Genomic DNA, 21,530 nt, shown 5'->3' on the forward strand with positions numbered 1-21,530 from the left:
AAATGTTTTTTGAATTTAATTCTCAAGCCTCATTCATAAGCGTCTTTAGTGGCTCTCTAGTACTATGAAATAGATAATAGTATTTTCTGGGTTGTCTTTATTCAACTGAACTTCAGTGCTCTAAATAATGGGAAAGATAATGTTTTCTGTTCATTTAAAAACAATGATTAAATATGAATGCACATTTGTGCTATGTGACAATTTTAAAGAAAATGACTAGTTGCAAGTATAAAATAGGACCTATTCTATCAATGACCTCATTATATCAAAGATCCCCAAAAGCTGATTTATTTTAACAGTTCGATAAACTTGTTTATGCTTCTGAATCTCCAAATCGTAATTCCAGAAATTGGACATATCATCTTGTGGTACATGGGAAATTAAAAAAAAAAGATTTTTAGATGTTTATAATAGTTTTAACTGTACAATCATATAACACCAAAACCCCAGGTAAAGGACTAATAGAAACATATGCTGTAACCATACAATATTATGCTTTGTCCATGAGTAGTTCATAGAATCATAAGTAGCTGAAATGTACATATTCCAATTATCTCACTTTACAGATGAGGAAACTGAAGCTCAAAAAGTAACTTGATAAAGGTTTCACAGGGAGGAGTAAAGTTGAGCATGGTGGGATTTTAGCCTGTTTACCTTTGTGTGTGTGTGATTGATTCTGCTTTTTATTTCATTTAGGAGTAACATCAAAATTATCTTCCTAAAGTCCAAGCTGAACAAACTCCCCACCTCAAGAACTTTCTATGTCCCCCTATACTCCTAGAATTCTAGATTACTCGATTCGATAATGGAAACTCTGTAGAATCTGATTCCCTTCAACCTTTCCAAACATCTCATGGTACTTCTCTTCATACATGGCAAACTTGTCATTTGGTGGTTTTTTTTTGCTCAACATTCCATCTTCTGCTATTGGCCTACTGCATGGAATCTCCTAAAAATCTTCTTCCTCATGAGCTCCATCAGAATCTCTCATTTCCTTAAAGGCTCATTGTAAGTTTCTTCTTCTATGGAAAGCCTTTCCTAATATGCTAGTTGTTAATGCTTGGTCCCTCCTCAAATCATATTGCATTTATTTATCTGCATCTTATAATTTTTCCAGGAAAAAGTTCCTTATGAATAAGGATTTTTTTTTACATTCCCAGAACCTAGTACATTTAATTTTTTTGGACCAGACCTGGAATTTTATTGGTATAGCAAACTCACAGTGATAAAATTCCCTCTATGAAGACAGAGCAAACATGTTCTATAAGTCATAGGCTTAGAAAGCTGCCTGGGGTACTCAAACATTAAGTTAATTGACCAGTATTATGAAGCCAGCATGTATCAGAGATAAGATTTGAACTCAGTTTCTTTTTACTTTGAGACCAGTTTTCTTTCCACTATGACACAGATGTACATGGCCTTACTTACAGTAGACGCCTAACAATTATTGTTGAATTACATAAAAGGAAAATACGACATAATTGTCATGTGGGTCATTAATGCCCTGCCCCTCTTTATTTGGGGAGAGAACTGTTCTCTCAAAGTTAGGGGGTTAGAACCAGTTAAAATAATATACAAAAGTATATTATAGTATATATAGTTTGAGTAAGGTTTTTATTTATATTCTGTTCTGACTAATGTAAACCTCTAAATCATATCAACATCAATGAAAATTCTATAAATATTACTGCCTGAAAATGAACATAAATCATCATAGAATTTCTTTAAGGGAATGTGATGCCATGTGGCATCAAAGGAAGATTTTCATTATTGGCTAATTTTACAACAATATAGGCTAAAGAAATCTATAGCTGCAATACTTTGAAACATGAGTGATGTGGAAGAGTTATGGATATTAATTCAGACTTTCCATGTGGTGTTCAGTGAAATATTAAGCTTTAGAGTCTGTGTGGGAGTGTATCTATATATAGTTGTTATTTTGCATTTTTGTACTGTTTCACTAAAGTATTCAAGTCAAGGGAAAAAAAGAAATATCACAAAGCCAGTGGTTCTCATTGCAAGGTCATTTCTCTACAGCCAAATTATATCAATCTCAAACTTTATTTAGTAGTACTCCAGTTTGGCCATTCCCAAAATCTGCTTTGGCTTCCCCTATTTCATTAATAACGTTATGGGCAACTTTAGACAGTATCACTTGCTACATGCCTAACAGCCCCTGATGTAATTTTGAAAAATGAATTATAATAATATCTATAGCTCATGGCTTATAAGCTTTACCAAAAATAATGATTGAGGAATTTTGTGACAGTCTTTTTGTGCGTAGATCCACTTCCAATATAGAGCTGAACAGCTTGGTTGAAAGTAATTAAAACCGGGACAGCTAGGTGGCACAGTGGATAGAGCACGGCCCTGGAAGTCAGGAGTACCTGAGGTCAAATCCGGCCTCAGACACTTAACACTTACTATCTGTGTGACCTGGGCAAGTCACTTAAACCCCAACTGCCTCACTAAAAAAAACAAAAACAAAAAAAAACAAAACAAAACAAAAGTAATTAAAACCCCAAATGATACACATTTCTTCCAGGTAAATGAAAGTTCTTTGTGTAGTCATTTTTGTTTGTTTTTGTTGTTGCTGCTGCTGTTGGTTTTTTGTTTTTTCTTTATTTTGTTTTGTTTTTTTGTTCATTCCTGAATCAAAGAATAAAGTATAAGCATTTCTCCAAGAGGGAATGCGGAGTAAGAAAAAGGAAACGGAGAAACCTCCCCTTCCCAACAAAAGAAAAGAATAGTGTTTCATGAATTTCTGGAGAAACTGGAAGATTTTTTTTTTACTATAGCTACATGTTCAGCACCTCTTAAGCAGTTATGTGCATACCTGTAAAACTTTAGACCCTCAGACTCTTCTAAATCACTTTTTTGACTTGATAAAGCTATTTTTTTAATGGTGGCTATGAAGTATGCCTAGGACATCAAAGGAAAGAAACAGAAAGTAAATTTAAAAAAATGTTTGGCTCTACAAATATTAATAGGCAATCAATAAATCAACAAATATTTATTGAGTAACTCCTATGGGGTGGTCATTGAACTAGGCACTGAAGTTACAAAGAAGAAAATGAAACAGTCCCTATCCTCAAAGAACACATATTCTATGAGGAAATAAAGAATCTTTATGTATAAGTATGTGTGCATATACATATATGTGCACAGATGGGCACATCTGTATATGTGCGTATAATTATATACACACGTGTATGCACATATACACATTGTGAGTGTCATTGTGAGAAGGAGGAACTATTTGTTGGAAGACTAGGAAATGCTTCATCTAGAATCAGGTACTTCAGCCAGCTTAGTTTTGAAAAAAACAAGGAATTTTAAGAAGTGAAGATAAGGAGAAAGCATGAGGGAACAGCCTATAGAATGGTATAGAAAGATAAGGTGGAGAATCACATATGAAGAATAATGAGGATTGGATTGTAGAGTGAATGTAAAAAAGTCACATATAAAAAGGATGAAGAGGTGTTTTGGAGACAGATGTGAAGGGCTTTAAATGACACACCAAAAGCATACATATTTAAATAGAAAACTTAATTCTATGACATAGCACACTAAATTCTATGACATACGAACTCTAATTGAGACTCTAATGGAGTTGTAAGCATATATCGGGAAATTATTCCAGGTGGAATTATAAAGTCTAGAAGAAGAAAGGTCTTTAGCTATTACCTGCTCTAACCTCTTCATTAAAAAAAAAAAAAAAGGAATCCAAGGATAAGTAAGAGAGGTGATATGATTTACCCAACATCTCCTAAGTTGTAAATAACAAATGAACTCACATGCTGTGAGGGAAAAAAGAAAAGGTTAAATGTGAGCATTTGTTCACAGTCATATTATGGAACAAAAGAGTAGTGGGTAACAAGTCTGGGATTAAAACCCAGGTCCTGGGAAGAAATGACTAAATGTGAACATTTGATAATAATTATGGGACAAAACCTGTTGCTGAGATCAAGTAGATATATATTATAGACTTAGCTCTAGCTGGGAAGTATCATGCCTCTTCAGGGAAGTTACTGTAGGCTGTGTCCTAATAGGTATAAAGGGAATAACAATGATGACTTTACTGTTTTGGTGATGTGATTCTTATCTAGGAATGTAGATATCAAGTCTTTCAGATAAAGACTGGATTCCTCGTCCTGAAGTTCAAGGCCCTCAAAACTTGAATTCTATTTTTTTTTCCCCAGTCCTATCTCTCTAGTACCTTATCCAACCGGTCTTAATTCTCCTTTCCTTCAAAAATTCTGAACTTTCTTTCCTCCATGTGTCCAACTTGAGTAATTACTCCCCATCTTATCATGTTGGTATATGCAGATATTGTATTTTTCATATGCTTATCAGGTTTGGATACAATTTAGATTCACAGGCAATCTCTTTGAAAGCAGCAATAAGAGACGCTTTTAGTTACTACTTTAGAACTCAATTATTGCAGGACTACAAATGGAAGAGAGAATTTGTTCTGGCCCACAGACAACTGTTTGTAGTTTAGCCACCTTAAATTAAACTAGTTCTATATATGTTATGAGGTGTGTAAATCATTGCTTTATCCTACAGCTTTATCCATGAACACATCATTAAAGTGTGGTATACACACCAATCAACCACTCTCAGTTTCAGCAAGTAATTAGTAAAAAATATTAACTATACATTTCACTTTAAATACGTAGACTTGGACCTGGGATGTTTGATGAATATTTGATGAATACATTTCACTTTGACGATAAAAATATGATCCTCATTACTGATATGCTAATCAGTCAAAAATCTGGGGGAGCAAACATACTGTCTTTGTATTTTTTTCTTTTTTTAGTGGAGACTAACATTTTTTTTTTTAATTTAAAAAAATGAAACAAAGAAATGCCCTTCAAAGTATTCTTACTGGGTGCTGCAGAGCTGTGGAATCCTCTATTACACTGAATTGGGAATATGAGAATCACAGCAGACTTAGGTGTCACAATGGAATTGGGAAGCAGGAATATGAAAGTGCAAGTCACCAAGGTCAATCACCACACTAATAACGTATAAGCTGTTGTGGTTTGTCTCTATCTGATTGCCTCTGTAGTCCAGCTCCCTGGCTTAGCTCACTACAGTAGGATGTGATTTATTTCAGCAGAAATATTGACAGTGCCTCCCAAAAAAGGAGATGTTGGACCAAGTAGCAATTCAAAGCTACCTTTGTTGAAGCTCCATATCGGCTTTTCTCTGCTTCGAAAGTTTGGTAGGAATTGAATTAATGTAATAAGTTTTTACAGTCTGTAAAGTATAAAATAGACTCAGATTAAGCTAGCAGACTTGTTATTTGACAGTTTATAAAATATTTTAGTATCTTTTTGGCAGTAGCAGTTTGAATGTTGGCAAATGTACACATTGCTTGCAGTTTCAAAACCTTGTAATGAGTATTTTCCACTGTAATAGCAGAGAGCTGATATTTGGATAAACCACTTAGACTTGTGAACTCTGACATGCATGGTAACTATGTCTTTGTAAAAGAGTTTTGTCAAGTACTGGAGCTCCCACTAATAGCACATCCATCTTTTTGCACACCATAAATCTTAAGAAAATTTCTATTACTCTGCAATTTGTCTGGCTTATGCTATTTATTAGCCATTTTATTCTGCTGCTTTAAGAAGTAATGTGATGTTCATTTTATTGCTGGTTCAATAAATTGTTAATTATAATGCAGTGATTGCTGCTGACGTGATTTAAAAGCCACATTAGCACTATAGCATTAAGTTTTAACTATTTTGCCCTTCAGTTCCCTGTTTATACAACAGTAAAAGGAAAATAGCCTTGGACTAATTTAAAAAATGAAGGTACTTGTATCTATTGATCACATGATGCAGTAGAAACTTTTTCCCCCACAAAGGTCTTCAAGTCTCTAAAGAGAGAAAAATGGGTCAACAGTATGCCAGGTTAAACTGTAGAGAAGAGTGTCTGATTTAAAATCAGATTAAACTCTAAATGAAATGGACTGAATTATCTCTATGTGTGTGTTAAAACACTAACTATAAACTATAAAAATAGATAGGCAGGTAGGTCAAGTTCATTTTTAGTATATTAAATTTCTGGAATTCATATAAAGTCACAATGATATTACATGGCAAATAATGCTAGAGAAAACAGTTAATGGAATAACCAACCGGGCCAAACATAGCACCAGGCACTCCTTTTCTTTTATGAACGAACACCTGACTCAAATTAAGGAGGATACTTCCTCCTCCTTGTACCAAAGAGCAAAGTACCATGTATCCATTGACATAATTATAATCTATAGAAGATGGTCATAGGATCATTTATTTAGAGCTGGAAAGAGCTTTAGAGGTCATCTAATCTAACCACTTTATTTTAATGATGCAAAAAAAAAATATTTGAGAATAAGAGTTCACCAAGAATTGAGAGGTAATCAGTGTCAAAGCCAGGATTTGAACACAGGTTCTTTAACACTAATCTGGGTGATGTCAAGGCATAGGCACGACATAACGCTGAAGGTCTCAGGGCTGCGGGGAGTTGCTGTCTGAGTAGCAGTTACCGTGAGAGAAAGGCGAGTACGGCTGTGGCAGCCACACCACTCGACTCGGCCTGTGGGGGCGCGAGAACCCATGCAGGCTCTGGCTACAATTTGGAATCCCGTTAGTTCAGCAGCAGCCCTGTCGACGACGTTGGCGGTGGTGCTGGTGCCATTCGGGACGCCAGCGGTCCTTCGGCCAAGAGGGAGAAAGCTGAGGAGGACTGGTACTTCCCGAGAGAAGAGCCGTGACGTCCCTGAGGAAATACCTTCAGGAAGAAATTATGCACCACGAGAAGGAGATACAACACCTGCAGAAAGAATTTGGGCGTCATAAGAGCAAGGTGAAAAAGCTGAAAGACGATCATGATGATTAAGCTGCTTTTCTTGTTCAGTGGTCATCCTTGATCTATATATGGCATCATTGTCCACTACTTTGTGCCCAATGTGACATACTCTTTAGCATGCTATACTTTTTGCTGTGTACTGCAACTAAATGGTAATAAAATGTGATCACTGAAAAAAACAAAAACAAAAACCACTAAATCTGTTTTCCACAATATCATACAGCCTTTCAAACTATAGATGCAATTAAGTTCTATGAGCAATTATTAAGTATCATAGGTATGCATAGAATGAGAGAAAGATATTCCCAGGTGGTATGCCAGTTTACTCCATGTCAGGAATACACAAAATTTTATATATATATAATATGTGTGTGTGTGTGCGTGTATATGTATATGTATGTATATGTATGTGGGTGTGTATGTGTACATACATATTATATATGATCATATATGTATAGATCTGTTATATCTGTTTATGTGTGTATACATATATACACACATACACAGGCACACACACACACACACATATATATATATATATATATATATATATATATATATATATATATATTCACATGTATATAGTCTTTTGTTTGTTTGTTTGCAGGGTAATGAGGGTTAAGAGACTTGCCCAGGGTCACACAGCTAGTAAGTGTCAAGTGTCTGAGGCCAGATTTGAACTCAGGTACTCCTGAATCCAAGGCCAGTGCTTTATCCACTATGCTACCTAACTGCCCCCAAGTCTTAAGTATCTACTATGTACTGGGCAGCTAGGTAGCACAGTGGATAAAGTGATAAAATGCCAGGCCTGGAGTCAGGAAGACTCATATTTGTGAGTTCAAATCTGGTCTCAGACACTTATTAGCTGTGTGACCTTGGTCAAGTCGCTTAAGTCTATTCACCTCAATTTCTTTATCTATAAAATGAACTGGAGAAGGAAATGGCAAGTCACTCTTTTCTTTGCCAAGAAAATCCCAAATGGGTTCATGAAGAAGTTAGACAAGACTAAACAACAACAAATGTACTAGGAATTGGATATACAAAGACAACAACATAACATTCCTACTCTCAAGGGACCTTAGTTTACAGTTGAAGATAAAAAATGGAAAACATGACCCTGTACTTAAATCTTAGACAAACCAGAAATTGCAATGTCATCCATGGCAGTGACTGACATTGTATTTCATATCTTTGATGTAGGTAAATCTTACTACAGCTAGATTGTGAACTCCCTGGAAGCAGGGATTATCTCTTTTGGTATTGTTTATTCTCTGCAATCCCAAAGGCAAAACTGAGCACAGGTTCACACCTTTGTATCATATAAGGTGTATCATCTCCAAGATAGCTTTATCTAATCTATTCTGTGATATTAGTGAGTATTGGACAGAATGGAAAACATTTGGGGATCAGTAATAGTTTAGTGCTAAGGTTTTGGGGAATATACCTACAAATGGGAATTGAGCAAGCACTGTCTAAAAAGGAAACCAAAAGCCTTGGATTCTAGTCCTGTGTTTCTTATCTCCTGGGAGTATTATGTTTGGCTAAGTCATTCCCTTCTCTAAGACTCATTTTCCTCATATGTATAATTAAGGAGTTTGAATTAGATAATCTCTGAGGTACCTTACAGATTTAAATTTTGTGATTTCTCATCTGTTTCAGTAAAAATAAACATGTAACAAAAATAATTCCTTAGTTGGAGTGATCTGCACCATGGAAATTCTACTGTTATTAGTGCCTTAATTCACAAGATTCAAAAATTATAAAATTGGCCTATCTCTACAAGTAGGCAGTAAACCATTTATTTCATAGAACAAGTTTCTTAATTTCTAGTTATATATACATTAAACAAGACTATAATACATCTATTTCAAGAAAACAAGGTACTTTGGCTTGAATATTTCAGGCCTTTATTTCAGTTCTCCACTTTGCACTTTGTAGTCACGGTTTGTTTGAAACATATTTCTATACAACGGGAGAAATGGATGCCATTGTCTCTTCTCCGAGCCACTTTCCCAATTTCCGTGCCCATGCTCCAGCTCTTCATTGTGAAATCTTACTCCACCAGGAATTCTCAAACTGGCAAAGGGTTTTTGTGGAACAAATGAGATCATGCATGTAAAATGCTTTGCAAACCTTAAAGCATTTTATAAACGCCAGTTAGTTAGTAGAAGTGGTGTTGATGGTGCTGGTGCTGGTGCTGGTAGGATGAAGAGGAAGAGGAGTAGTAGTGGGGGGAGGCAGAGGATCAGCAACAACAGCAGCCCTATAACCTCCAGGTTTTGGGCCCTGAGCCCTACTCCACTACTTTGAGCTTGAGAAACATTTACAGAACAGTGCAATGGTGTGCAGTAAATGTTCAACAACCAAATTCTCCCATCTAAAAAAAAATGGCACACATATATATTTTCAAGTTTAATCTGAATTAAAACTTTCTTGAGTCTAGACAATCAACCCAACAATAAAACGATGATCAGTAGAAGATTTCTGAGGTGTAAAAGTTCACATTGTTAACTGAGTAACTGTTTCTGTAAGACCTTTATAGCAGAGCAGTCTTTGGCATACCACTGACTCCACCCTCTTCAAATTCTTCCTCTGACTGGATGGCTCCTCCATTTAAGGAGTATCCCCAGAACAGCAATGTCTTATTCCTATCTTTTTTTTAACATTCATTTTTAATTATTTAATTATAATTTATGGAATAAAAGCAGCATATCCCTAACGTAATATAATAAAAAGATGATTACACACAAAACTGCAAATCTATTACATACAACTCACTATTTCTTTTAAATATGTAATAGTTATCAGGTAAATTTCTTTTTTCCTTCCACTCCCACCCTATAGATGACTACCATTAGATACAAGAATGTGTGTGTGTGTGTAAAATCATTCTATACATACTACTATTTAATCAGTTCTTTCTCTGGAGACTCCTGGCGGCGCGGCACAGACGGTCCTCCCCTCACTCCAAAGATGGCCTTTTCGGTTGGTGAGTTTTTATAAGGAATATAGACTAAGCCTAGATTTAAGACAATTTGTACTGTAATTTCTATTTTCCTATCCTTCTAATCAACAACAACCTTATATACAATAAAGGCTCTATCTAGAAAACCAGAAGCTTCTTCCATTTACTAGTCTGGGAGATAAATTAAGGGAAAAGTTAAGTAGGGGAGATTTATGATCTAATATCCAATTTTAAATCTCACAGGATGTAGATAGTATCTTCCTTCATGTGTCCTTTGTTGTTAATTTGGGTATTTATAAAAGTCAAAGTGGCATTCATTCAAGTTGTTAAGGCAATATTGTTATTACTATATACCAAGTTTTCTTGGTTTTTGCTCATATTATATCATGCAAAACTATGTGTGTTTTTTTAAGGTCATTGAGCTCATCTTTTCTTTTATTAGTGTTCAATCACAATCATATACCATAACTTGTTTGACCATTCCCCAATTGATGGCATCCCCACAGTTTCCAGTTTGATTGCTACTACAAAGGGAATTCCTAGAATATTTTAGAACATATAGGTTCTTTTCTCACTCCTTTTCAGGGCTGGGACTTTTTCTACCATGCCCCAGAAGAGTGTACCTTTATCTGTGTAATTTAGAATCATTTCTCAATATTCTATTCTCATAGGTTGTCTCGACAAATTAATCTGGTTTCAGGTTACTAATTTTGGGGTAAATCACTATTCTGAGGTTATACTTGACTTTATATGTCAGGTCACTTTTCACTAGATTGATATTAATACAAAATTTCTCATCTCTAGGCAACTTCCATCTGAAGTTCACCAGAACTTTTAATTTTTTCTCTGCTGCTGTTCACTACCCCTTGTTGCTATAGAATCTTTCTTCCCTTAATCTTCAGAAGCCTAATTCTTCTAGTTCTCTTTCCACATCTCTAAATGAACATTCTCTTTCTTGTCTTATTTCTCTGGACTTTGGGCAAAGTCATCCATTTCCATGGATTTAGTTACAAATTATCTTTCTCTGGTTGTGGCCTCTTTTTTAAGTTCAATATTTACATTACCACCTTTTTATAAGGAAGATCTACCTCAAAGTCCCACTAGCAAATAAAGTTTAACTCATCCAAAAAGAAACTTCTCACATATACTCTAAACCTGTTCCTCAGTTATGTTTCTTTTTTTATGTATGTGGTTCCATCATGGAAGAATTGATTCTCTCAAGTTGGACTTTTGTCTTTTTTCTAACTCTTCCCTTTATCTTACTATTTTAAATATCAAATCAGTTACCTAGTACTGTAAATTCCATTTCTGCTTATGTCTATGTCCTTCTGTCTATCACTGCCATCATGATAATTCCAGCCTTCATTAACACTCTCCAGAGTATTTCAATAGCCCGTTAGAAATCTCCCCACTTCCACTATTTCTCTTTCCCCCTCATCCTGCTTTCCATTTTCAGAATAATCTTTCTTGACCACCAATCTTGTCAAGCCACTTTTCTGCTCCAAAATCTTCAACGTCTTCTTGCTGTCGTCGTAATAAAATACAAACCCCTCAACATAAGACACAATCTATTGCTATTTTAACTTTCTAGCTTTTTAAATACAGTTGGCTTCCTGACTGCTCTTTCCCCTGTACAAACATATTCGATTCTCGGGTTTCCACAATACCTCCTTCCAATGCTTCTTCTCATACCATTTTCATTTTACCTTTTCTTACTTCTTGTCTTATATACCCTACTATACTGTAATCTAACTGACAAGCAAAACTATCCATTATTCACCTCTGTATCCCACAAAACCTCAAACAAGTAATTTCCTATATAGGACTATCCATAAAAGCTTTACAGACAGGGGGCAGCTAGGTGGCATAGTGGATAAAGCAGCCGGTCCTAGCATTCAGAGTACTGAGTTCAAATCCAGCCTCAGACACTTGACACTTACTAGCTGTGTGACCCTGAGCAAGTCACTTAAACCCTCATAGCCCTGCAAAAAAAAAAAAAAAAATTTTAACAGACATTCCCTTATGATACCTTCTCACCTGTGATTTCATCAGTTAAAGGAAATTCTTGGGGTAAAGATTTCCTCCAGTGATGGATATCAACAACTCCTCTATAATTTGTTATTAGAGAATTGCCTTGCATGACTTGCCCATCATCCCATATCTAGGAGTCATCAGTGGCAGGTCTTCCTGACTCCAAGACTAGCTATCTATCCAACAAGCCACCCTGACTCCTTTTTCAATTAATGTGTTCATTGTTATATAGTCTACTTTTTGGAGAAAGATAGAAGAATTAACCATATTCCAATTTGGGTAAATAGATTCTCTCTACGTGGCTTTAACCTGCTGCTTCATTAGAAGGGACCATTTTTCTCTCTGTTTTTTATCTCCATTCCTGGCATTTTGGAATGTAGTTTTTTTTTTTAATAATCTTTTCACATGCATCCATGGAATGCTATTTCTCTTATTCTCTTTTTTGGTTTACGCAGAACAGAATGACCCTAATGGGAAAGGGCCATTGTCTTCTGTCATTACTTAAACCCTTAGGCTAACAGCATTCTGGATCAGCTGCAATTCAATCTGGTCTTTCTAATATTCTTGGTATAATGCAGATAATAGAGTAAGCCATTTTTGAGGAGAAGGTTGCTTTTTGTCTCCACTCTCGAGACTCTGTAGCTCCCTCCTTCCTTTTTTCTGTCTATAGTTTGTGACAAGGAAAGAAGTAATTTCAGAAGAAAAGAATTGAAGAAGGAAGAATTTAAAAGGTTCAAGTCACCAACTTCTTTCATACCAAATGTGAAGCTTTCTTTAAATTAAGGATGTTTTGTGGTATCTTTTAATATGTAAATAAAAGAACTTTGTTTTGATTTTTGTTTGTTGTTTGTTTTGTATGCAAGTGAAATACAGAATGTGGCCTCTGCTGGATGTATAGCAGATTGTCAGTAAGGATAAAAATCTGAGACATGTAGATATTTACCAAAATACCTTAAGCCTAGAAATTTCCCAAATATGGATATTCCTATGAAACTCCTGACCTCTCCATTTCCTGCCCAAGAGACAAAAATATGAAGAGTATCAGGTATGTTACTGCCTAGTCCCAGTTGTCTGATTCCTGCAAAAATCAGAGAAAATATTATTCTGACCAAGAAGAACACATAGGAAGGTTCCAGCACCTTCCCAAAGAGCATGTTCTATCTAGAGAAATATAGAAGAACTGATGGCATTCCCTGTCAATTTATTAAAGAAATTTCAGAGATAAGATGGATAAATATGGGCCTGCTTTATGAGAGCAGTAGGGATGCCAAAGTAAAATCTATTTTTAAAAATTGATTAGAGGGGGCAGCTAGGTGGCGCTGTAGATAAAGCACCGGCCCTGGATTCAGGAGTACCTGAGTTCAAATCTGGTCTCAGACACTTGACACTTACTAGCTATATGGCCCTGGGCAAGTCACTTAACCCCCATTGCCCCACACAAAAAAAATTAAAATAAAAAAAATTGATTAGAAATGGATAGAAAGTTGGATGAAGCAAAAGTAGTTGGAAGTGATCTGTCCCCACATGTATATGGTTTCCAAATTTGTGTTATTCTAAGCTGCAATTCTAGTTGAGTGTATTCAAGAGAAAATTATGGGTCTTTAAATCTGGTACAGAGCTTAGTTCATAAGCCCTCATTTTACAGATGCGAAAACAAGGCCCACAGAGGGCAAGCTATTTTTCAAGGCTACCTTGCTTGTGGCAAAACTTGAAGGTAGGTTTTTTTGGCTCCCAATCCCTTTAGTATTCAACCTTGGTTCATTGCAATGGAAGAATTGGTATACACTGACTTGTGATTATCGTCATCAAATACATTGTGAATTGAGTGGTGCTATTGGCTAAGTAAAGCCACAATGTTGTTAGATATTATAAGTCAAACAGACAAGACTTCATCCTCAGAGAGACTGGAACTCAAAGGTGAGCAAAGATAACACATGTCACAATATTAAGGACATACAGACAGTAAAATGACAGTTAAGAAACAATGCACAAGTTAAATCAGCAATGCAATATACACACACATGCATCACTTTATTTATTTCCAAGGTTTTAAAAATTACACCCTTTGCAAAACTGCCTCAGGGCCCAAGTACAAAGAATTAGCACATTACTCATAATAAGTAAAACATTAACAGCAAGAGCAATTAACAGCTTAAACTACTGTATTAAAAAAAGATAGCCTTAGTGTTGCCCCAGATAGGAAAGTCAGTTAATATTATAAATAGCATGGATAGATAGCTTTTGGCATCTCAAAAGGGGTAAATTTAGGACAAATAAAATAGTACTACTCTATTTATACCACAAATACACATAAACACCACCACCAGCAAGAGTAGCAATAGCAACACCACAGCCACAATTGTGAAGAGGGGAAAGAGTCTGAAAATATAGCCAAGTTTTAAAAGGGGTTAGTCTGAGGCACTGTGGGGTTGTAGTGAATAGATCACAGGATTTGAAGCTTTACCTGGGTTGAGGTATGATTCTAACACTAGCTATGGGGCCCTGGACAAGTCATTTAACATCACTCAGTTTCTTCACCTATACAATGGAGAAAAATTTTACAAGTAAGCTCTTTCAGGTCAGGGGCTACTTCATGCATGTCTTTGTATGTCCAGTGTCTCAAACATCGTAGGCACTTAATAAATGCTTGTTGTAGTTACTGGGATTGAAAAGACAAACATGAAACAGTTTTTGCCCTCAAGAAATTTACACTCTCTTAAGAGAATATACATGTTCATGTATAAGTACATAAGAGATACATAAAAAAGAAATAAAAGATAATTATTATTTTAAGGGGAAAATAAGTTTACAATAGATGGGAACGACAAGAAATGGTTTATGTTAAGATTATGTCATTATCATCATCAAAAGCATTGTGATTTGAATAGTGCCATTTACAACAATGATTCCAAATGACTAATGAAGAGCTCTGCATACCTTATGACAAAGACATTACAGATTAATACACAGGACAAGAAACATATTTTTTGGATATGAGAATTTGCTTTGTTTTACTATATTTTAATGCAGTAAGGGTTTTCTCTGTGTCTGTCTCTGTCTCTCTTTCTCTGTCTCTGTCTTTGTCTCTCTTTAATCTGTCTTTTTCTCTGTCTCTGTCTGTCTGTCTTTCACGGTTGGGGGAAGGTGGAATGCAGAAAAATGCTTGATAGCTAAAAAAAAATAAAATGTTATTTTTAAAAGGTATAGATAATAGAAAGTCATGGCTTCATATGCAATCTTCATTCTTTGTACAATATGTGGAAATGTTTATATTTTGATATTTTTAAAGATATAATGAAAAAAATAATAGATTTAATGATTTTGCCAGAATACAAAGGTCTTTGTTTTACAGAAAGAACAACATACCTTTTTGGTTTTTTACTTTGAAAATTCATATTTTGCTCATCAACAGTCAAAGAATCATTTATTTCAAACTGGAAGTGTACACTTAATTCAGTGTTCATTTTACAGATTAGGAAACTGAGGGAAAGTGGCTTGTACAAAGTCAGTGAGGCAATAAGTAGCAGAACTTTGATTCCTATCCGTTTCTCTGACTTCAAGCCTCATGTTCTTTTCCACTAGATCACACAATCCTCTGGAACCTATACATTTTTCAAAGGTCACTGGCAGTGGCTTAGTCTGATAAGTACAATTCATTGAAGGCAGCTTGGTACTCTCTTTTCATTTTCTCAGTTATTACAAATATCAATTCTCTACTAATCATTCTTTGGGACTTTCTAACTTTTAAAGGAATATAAGTGCGTTCTCAGGTGTTGTTTCAAAGTACAATATGGAGACTAGATGTTGTACAAAGGGAAATCAGAGAAAAAAAAAGAACAAAGTATGGCTCTAAAATGTATATTACTTGATATCATGTTAAAAAAAAAAAACACCCTCAGCCCTGGTGCTGCTTCTTACATGATATACTTCCCAGTTCCCCTAGTTACTAGTATCTCTCCCTTCTCCTTCCCAAAATTATTTCATAGGGGCAGCTAGGTGGCACAGTGGATAAGGAAACACCCCTAGAGTCAGAAGGACAAGCATTCAAATGCAGCCTCAGACATATATTAGCTGTGTGACCCTGGGCAAGTCACCCCATTGCCTCCCCCAAAATTCTCATTTATTTTTAATATTTTCTATATGTATCACATCTCTTAAAGGTCTTGAGAATTAGGAATAGTTAATATTTGAGAGAGACTGTTTCATGTTTATACTTCCAGCCCCCAGCATACTCACTCACACGTAGTAAATGCTCACATAAACTGAAAACAGTTTAGGAAATAACTGTAAAATTGCAAATACTCATCACTTACATGCCCATAGAACAAAAAGTCACACTTCTTCATCAAACAGATAGGGCAGGAGTGGCAGTATATAATATACAATTTTCTGATTATAAAAAAAAAAGTGTTGTCCATATGGAAAGATGAGCAGAAAAGGTAAGAAACCTGGGCCTGCAAAGAGACAGGAAGGTTAGATTCTATGAATGGTAAGAGTTAGCAAATGGGTAGGGAAAAGGCAAGAAATGTCTGAACTCCACTATAAATGAAAAATATCTTATTCAGTAGAAACATATTCAATACTTCTTCTGTATAAGGCACAAGAGGCAGAAATAGTTTATTGAAATATATATGAATATAAATTGTATATTAGTTAGAAAGCAACCAAAAATTGTTTATGTGGGGAGCACTAGGTTGCCCTTCGATTTTCTGTTCCATATTTAGTTATTTACCTCTTACATTTTCCAGCCAAGGTGCTTTCCCTGGCACACATAAGATGACATATGCCATTGTCTGGCACTAAATCTTAAAATTGACTTAATTTTTTTTCTCCTTTATTAAAAGAATCTAGAATGGAACTTATGAATTTTGTCCTTTCTTCAAAGCCAATAATTAATTACACATTTTCCTTGAAATTACAATGCAAGGAAGTAAGCAACCCTTAAAATCAGAAATGTAGATCTCCAATGTCAAAAAATGACAGATTTATATTAAAATACAACTCTTATATAGCTTGACATGGGACACAACTAAAAAAATAGTATTATTACTAGTATATCTGTATAATAAGGAAATGCAGGTGTTATATACATAGTGAATGAGACTATGACTATCCCTTGTGTGGCAGAATCATAGACTCAGAGTCAGAAGGCACCTTCGAGGACACCTAGTTCAATTCCCACATTTTACAAATGAGGAAACTGAGGCCCACAGATTAAAAGATTTGCCCAAGGACACACAGGTAATAAGTGGCAAAATTTAGATTTCAACCAAAGGTCTTTGCTTATTGCTCAGTTTAAGAGAACTGTTGATAGTTGCTAGAAGCATATAGGACTAGGACATTGCCAGCAAATGTTGCCCAAGAATAGAATTTCAAGGAGATAGGCAAATCACTAGGATGAATCAAATAATGGCCCAAACCTTGAAACGAAAGTCAATTTACTCTAGATCATCCATTTTCTAGGGGAAACTAGGAGACGTGTGTGTGTGTGTGTGTGTGTGTTTGTGTATGTGTGTAATTTGTGAGAGTGTGGGGCACTAAAGCAGTTTGTCAACCCCCAGAGAAGGTGTGATCATCAGCAACAGGATTCATTCTTCTGGATATCTCCTCCTCTCCATCCATTGACTATTTATTGGCAATGGAATGAGACCACCCTTCCATAAACTAATCCAAAGTTATCTGGCTCATGGTGGCCCAGACTCATCATTCTAGTTTGCCCTGTTGTTGTTTTTTTCCCTTTATTCCCTGTTCATGTCTGTGTTTCCTCTGCACATTATATTCTTAGAGAGATGCACAGAGCATTGAGAAGTTAAATGATTTAAACAGGGCCACATAACTAGTATGCTTCAGAGGCAGGGCTTATATCTGTCTTCTTGGCTTCAAAGCCAATTCTTTAGACAGAGAGAGATCCACAGAAAGTTGCTTCTCCCAGAATAGGAGAAAGATCATTGATTTTGGAATCAGAGTACCTGAGTCTGAATTTTGCTTCTATCATATGTGTGAGATTGGTCAGGTCACTTAGGCATTCTGGGATGTAGTTTTCTCATTCACAAAATGAAAGGATTGAATGAGATCATCTCTATAGATCATCCCAGCACTAGATCTATGAGCCTATGAACTATGAGCTATCATTTTGTGTATGTGGGTTTGTCCCTTTCCCATTCCTGTCATTCCTGCTGGAAAATCAGTGTGAAATACAGTGTAGGCTTCACAGTATCCTCCTTTTCTAGGAATAGCAAGGAAGTATGTTCAAGATGGGATCAATAGGGTCTGTACCATGTATAAAACATGGTTAATGTTTTCATAGATCATCTGAGATGTATACACAGGTTCTCTGGTGGTTTGGAGTTAGCTAAACTCAATTCCAGATTATATATGTTGAATTCTCTCTCCTTTGAATCATTAGCTATGCAGGACAAAGAACTTACTACTTACTGTAGATGAGGGAAGCCTAGAACATTTTTATTAGGTGGTCAAAGAACATAAATATCCTATGTTCTGACCCTCAGCTGAGCAATTTTCATTGAAAAAGTCCATTAATTACTAAGTGGTTCCAAACTAAAAATTGTGAACACCTGAAAAGGCTCCACTGATTATGTGACTAAGTACTGAGTAAGGGCTTTAATAACCCTCCTGCCTGGTTACCTTTATCACCATTCCTTGTTTTTCTTTTTCTCTTTTTGTGCCCCTTTCCCTTCCCTCTTTGGTGCCATTTGTTCAATCTTTCTCCTTACTTTTCTGCTTCTCCTCCTCCTCTTCCTCCTCCTCCTCTCTGTCTGTTGTCTCTCTGTCTCTGTCTCTCTGTTTCTGTCTCTCTGTCTCTGCCTCTCTGTCTCCATCTCTCTGTCTTTCTCTGTCTCTCCATATATTTTTCTGTTTCTGTGCATCTCTCTGTCTCCATCTTTCTCTGTTTCTGTCTGTCTCTGACTCTTTCTCTGTCTTTGTGCACATGTCTCTTTCCGTGTTTGTCTGTATCTTCCTATCTCTCTTTCTCTGTTTGCCTTCTAGTTCTCTATGTCTCACAGTCTCTCTCTGTCTCTCTGTAGGTCTCTTCCATCTCTGTATCTCTGTCTCTTTGTCCTGCCTCTCTCTATCTCTGTCTCTATTTGTTTCTGTTTTTGTCTCTGTCTCTCTCCTTTCTCTCTATGTATGTCTTTGTTTATTTGTCTGTCTCTGTCCACTTCTGTGTCTATGCCTGTCTCTCTGAGTGTGTCTTTGTCTCTGTGTCTCTATCTGCATCTTTGTGTCCATTTCTGCCCTTCTGTCTGTGTTTCCCTCCCCCTCTCATCTAGTTCCCTTTCCTAAAACAGAGACACAGAGAGGAAGATGATAGGACATTCAGGACACAAACATGCCTTTATTCTTTGTCAAATAACCTCAACCTCATTTATTTCTTCACATATTAGAACTCTCCTCTTTGAATGAACTCTTCAGAGGTAGACCTCCCATTCTGTGGGGCTTACTTTGAGTACATTTACTAAACCAGAAAATGCTTTTGGTCACTGGGTATTTCCTCTATTTGGTAAATCTAGGAGGAAAAAAATAGAGAAGAGAGACAGATATGAAGGGGAAGGATAATTGCCTCTCATATTTGCTGTCTTCTTTCTAATCCCATTGCCACCACCCTAGTTCAGAACTTCATCACCTTTGACCTGTACTTTAGGACTAGCAGCATGATTGGTTTCATTGCCTCAAGTCACTATTGAATTCAATCTATTCTTGACACATTTGCTAAAATAGATTTTCCATTCCTGTGGTACCCATCGGGCACTTCCATTCTCTGATCTCTATGATAGTCTTCCTATCGCAATTTTGCTTTTTCCCTTCCTCCACCTCTCTCTGCTTCAAGCTTATCTCCCATCTCATCAGGCCTATATGCCCTTTCTAGATAATAATTAATGGTTTGGTGTTTGTTCGTTTGTTTTTTTAGTGAGGCAATTGGGGTTAAGTGACTTGCCCAGGGTCACACAGCTAGAAAGTGTTAAGTGTCTGAGGCCGGATTTGAACTCAGGTACTCCTGACTCCAGGGCTGGTGCTCTATCCACTGCACCACCTAGCTGCCCCAATAATAATTAATCTAATAAACTAAGCTTCAGCCTCCTTAATTTTCCAATATATACATGGCATTATTGATCAGTCCATGTAGGTGTTGAAGGTGACATCAGAAAAGGTTATTGGAGCCTTACAGTATTCATATAATAGACCTGGAGACAACCACCTACCATGCCTATGCCCAAATTTCTGTCCTGAGAGAGTAATTCGCCAAAGTGACAAATCTTTCAATTTAACTGGCTGGGTGACTGCTCTTTGATGATGATGACAGTAAGATTGGTATTCATCTCAAATGGATATTAGACACCGGGGAGAATCATTAATCCTATTTGCAAAGCCACATAAAACATTTGTTTCCTTTTTTCTGTAACTCAGTAGGTTCAGATGACAACTGGTAGTCAGTAAACTCTTCTTTTCTAAACAGCTGTCTAGTCCTTACAAAACTCCCACAAACTAAAACACTAAGGAAAAAATACCATGAACAGTTTCTATGGGAAAATCTGGTTTTCATTTTCAGGCAATGTTAATGCTTATTCTCTGGTGAATTGAGGTTTTTAGTCTGTATGTAGGAAATGGCAAAAACAGAGGCATGCACCACTTTACAGTTCAGTGACCACTCGCACTTAGCACATCTAATTGCCTCTGATGACAGGAGTCACTTTGGAAAAATGGCACTTATTTTGTTGATGGCGTTTTGGATTTTGTTTTATGCTGAACCTCATGAAAATTCACACGTTTATAACAAACAGATTATCACTGAGAGACTCTGAAAGAAGCCATGGTCATCTACACAATGCCAGACATCTGGAGAAAAGTTTTTTAAAATATATATTTTTAATGAATCTTCATTTGTTTTGTCAATAGATTGCCAAACATCTGGATATTTGAAAATATTCAGAGCCTAGATTCAGTTTTTCCATTCCCAGGACAACATGTGGTGTTGTGTAGACCTAGCCACAAAGTATTGAGAGGAAAATATTTATTTATGTTTAATTTTCTCAAAGTTAGGAAGGGATCCATTTATATTCCTCTTGCATTATTCTTGCATCTGTGAACACAAACTGGCTTTATTTTTTTTTAAAGGGATGTTCGGACAATTGACAGTGCTTAGCATAGTGAATGGCATGTACTAGGAATTAAATAAGTGCTTCCTGGCTTGACATTTATTCTAAAACTATTTAAAAATCAAGCACCAAGTGGTTGTTTTTACCAATAGTTCTTTTCAAAATGGTCAATGCTTTGACGATGTTCAACAATAAGTATTCGCAAAGTGATTCTGGTAGATCAAGCCCTGACATACATCTGATACGACTCTTTCAATGTTTACTATTATCTTATTGTTTTGTTGCTTGTCTTTCATAGAGGGTGTTCCAAAAGTTTTATTGCAGGTGTATATCATCCAAGTGTTATCCATCTTGGATTTAAGAATGTAGATAATGTTGGTCAAAAATCTAATGGAGGAAGTGGGATGCTTAATAAATAATGCTACTGATCATTATCTTACTCTCTATTACTATTATGTTTATAAATCTGAAAAACATTAATATGACCTTATACAATGAACAGGAGAAGTGGATGATATATGAAAGTACATTTTTTGGGCAGCTAGATAGCA

General features: G+C 36.0%; 1 pseudogene; it reads left to right on the forward strand.

Annotated features, from left to right (window-relative positions):
• Positions 1–4,941: 4,941 nt before the first annotated feature.
• On the forward strand, positions 4,942–6,897 carry LOC122747622 (annotated as a pseudogene).
• The last annotated feature ends 14,633 nt before the right edge of the window (positions 6,898–21,530 follow it).

Source organism: Dromiciops gliroides, chromosome 3 (assembly GCF_019393635.1).
Source record: "Dromiciops gliroides isolate mDroGli1 chromosome 3, mDroGli1.pri, whole genome shotgun sequence".
In the NCBI taxonomy this organism is placed as follows: domain Eukaryota; kingdom Metazoa; phylum Chordata; class Mammalia; order Microbiotheria; family Microbiotheriidae; genus Dromiciops; species Dromiciops gliroides.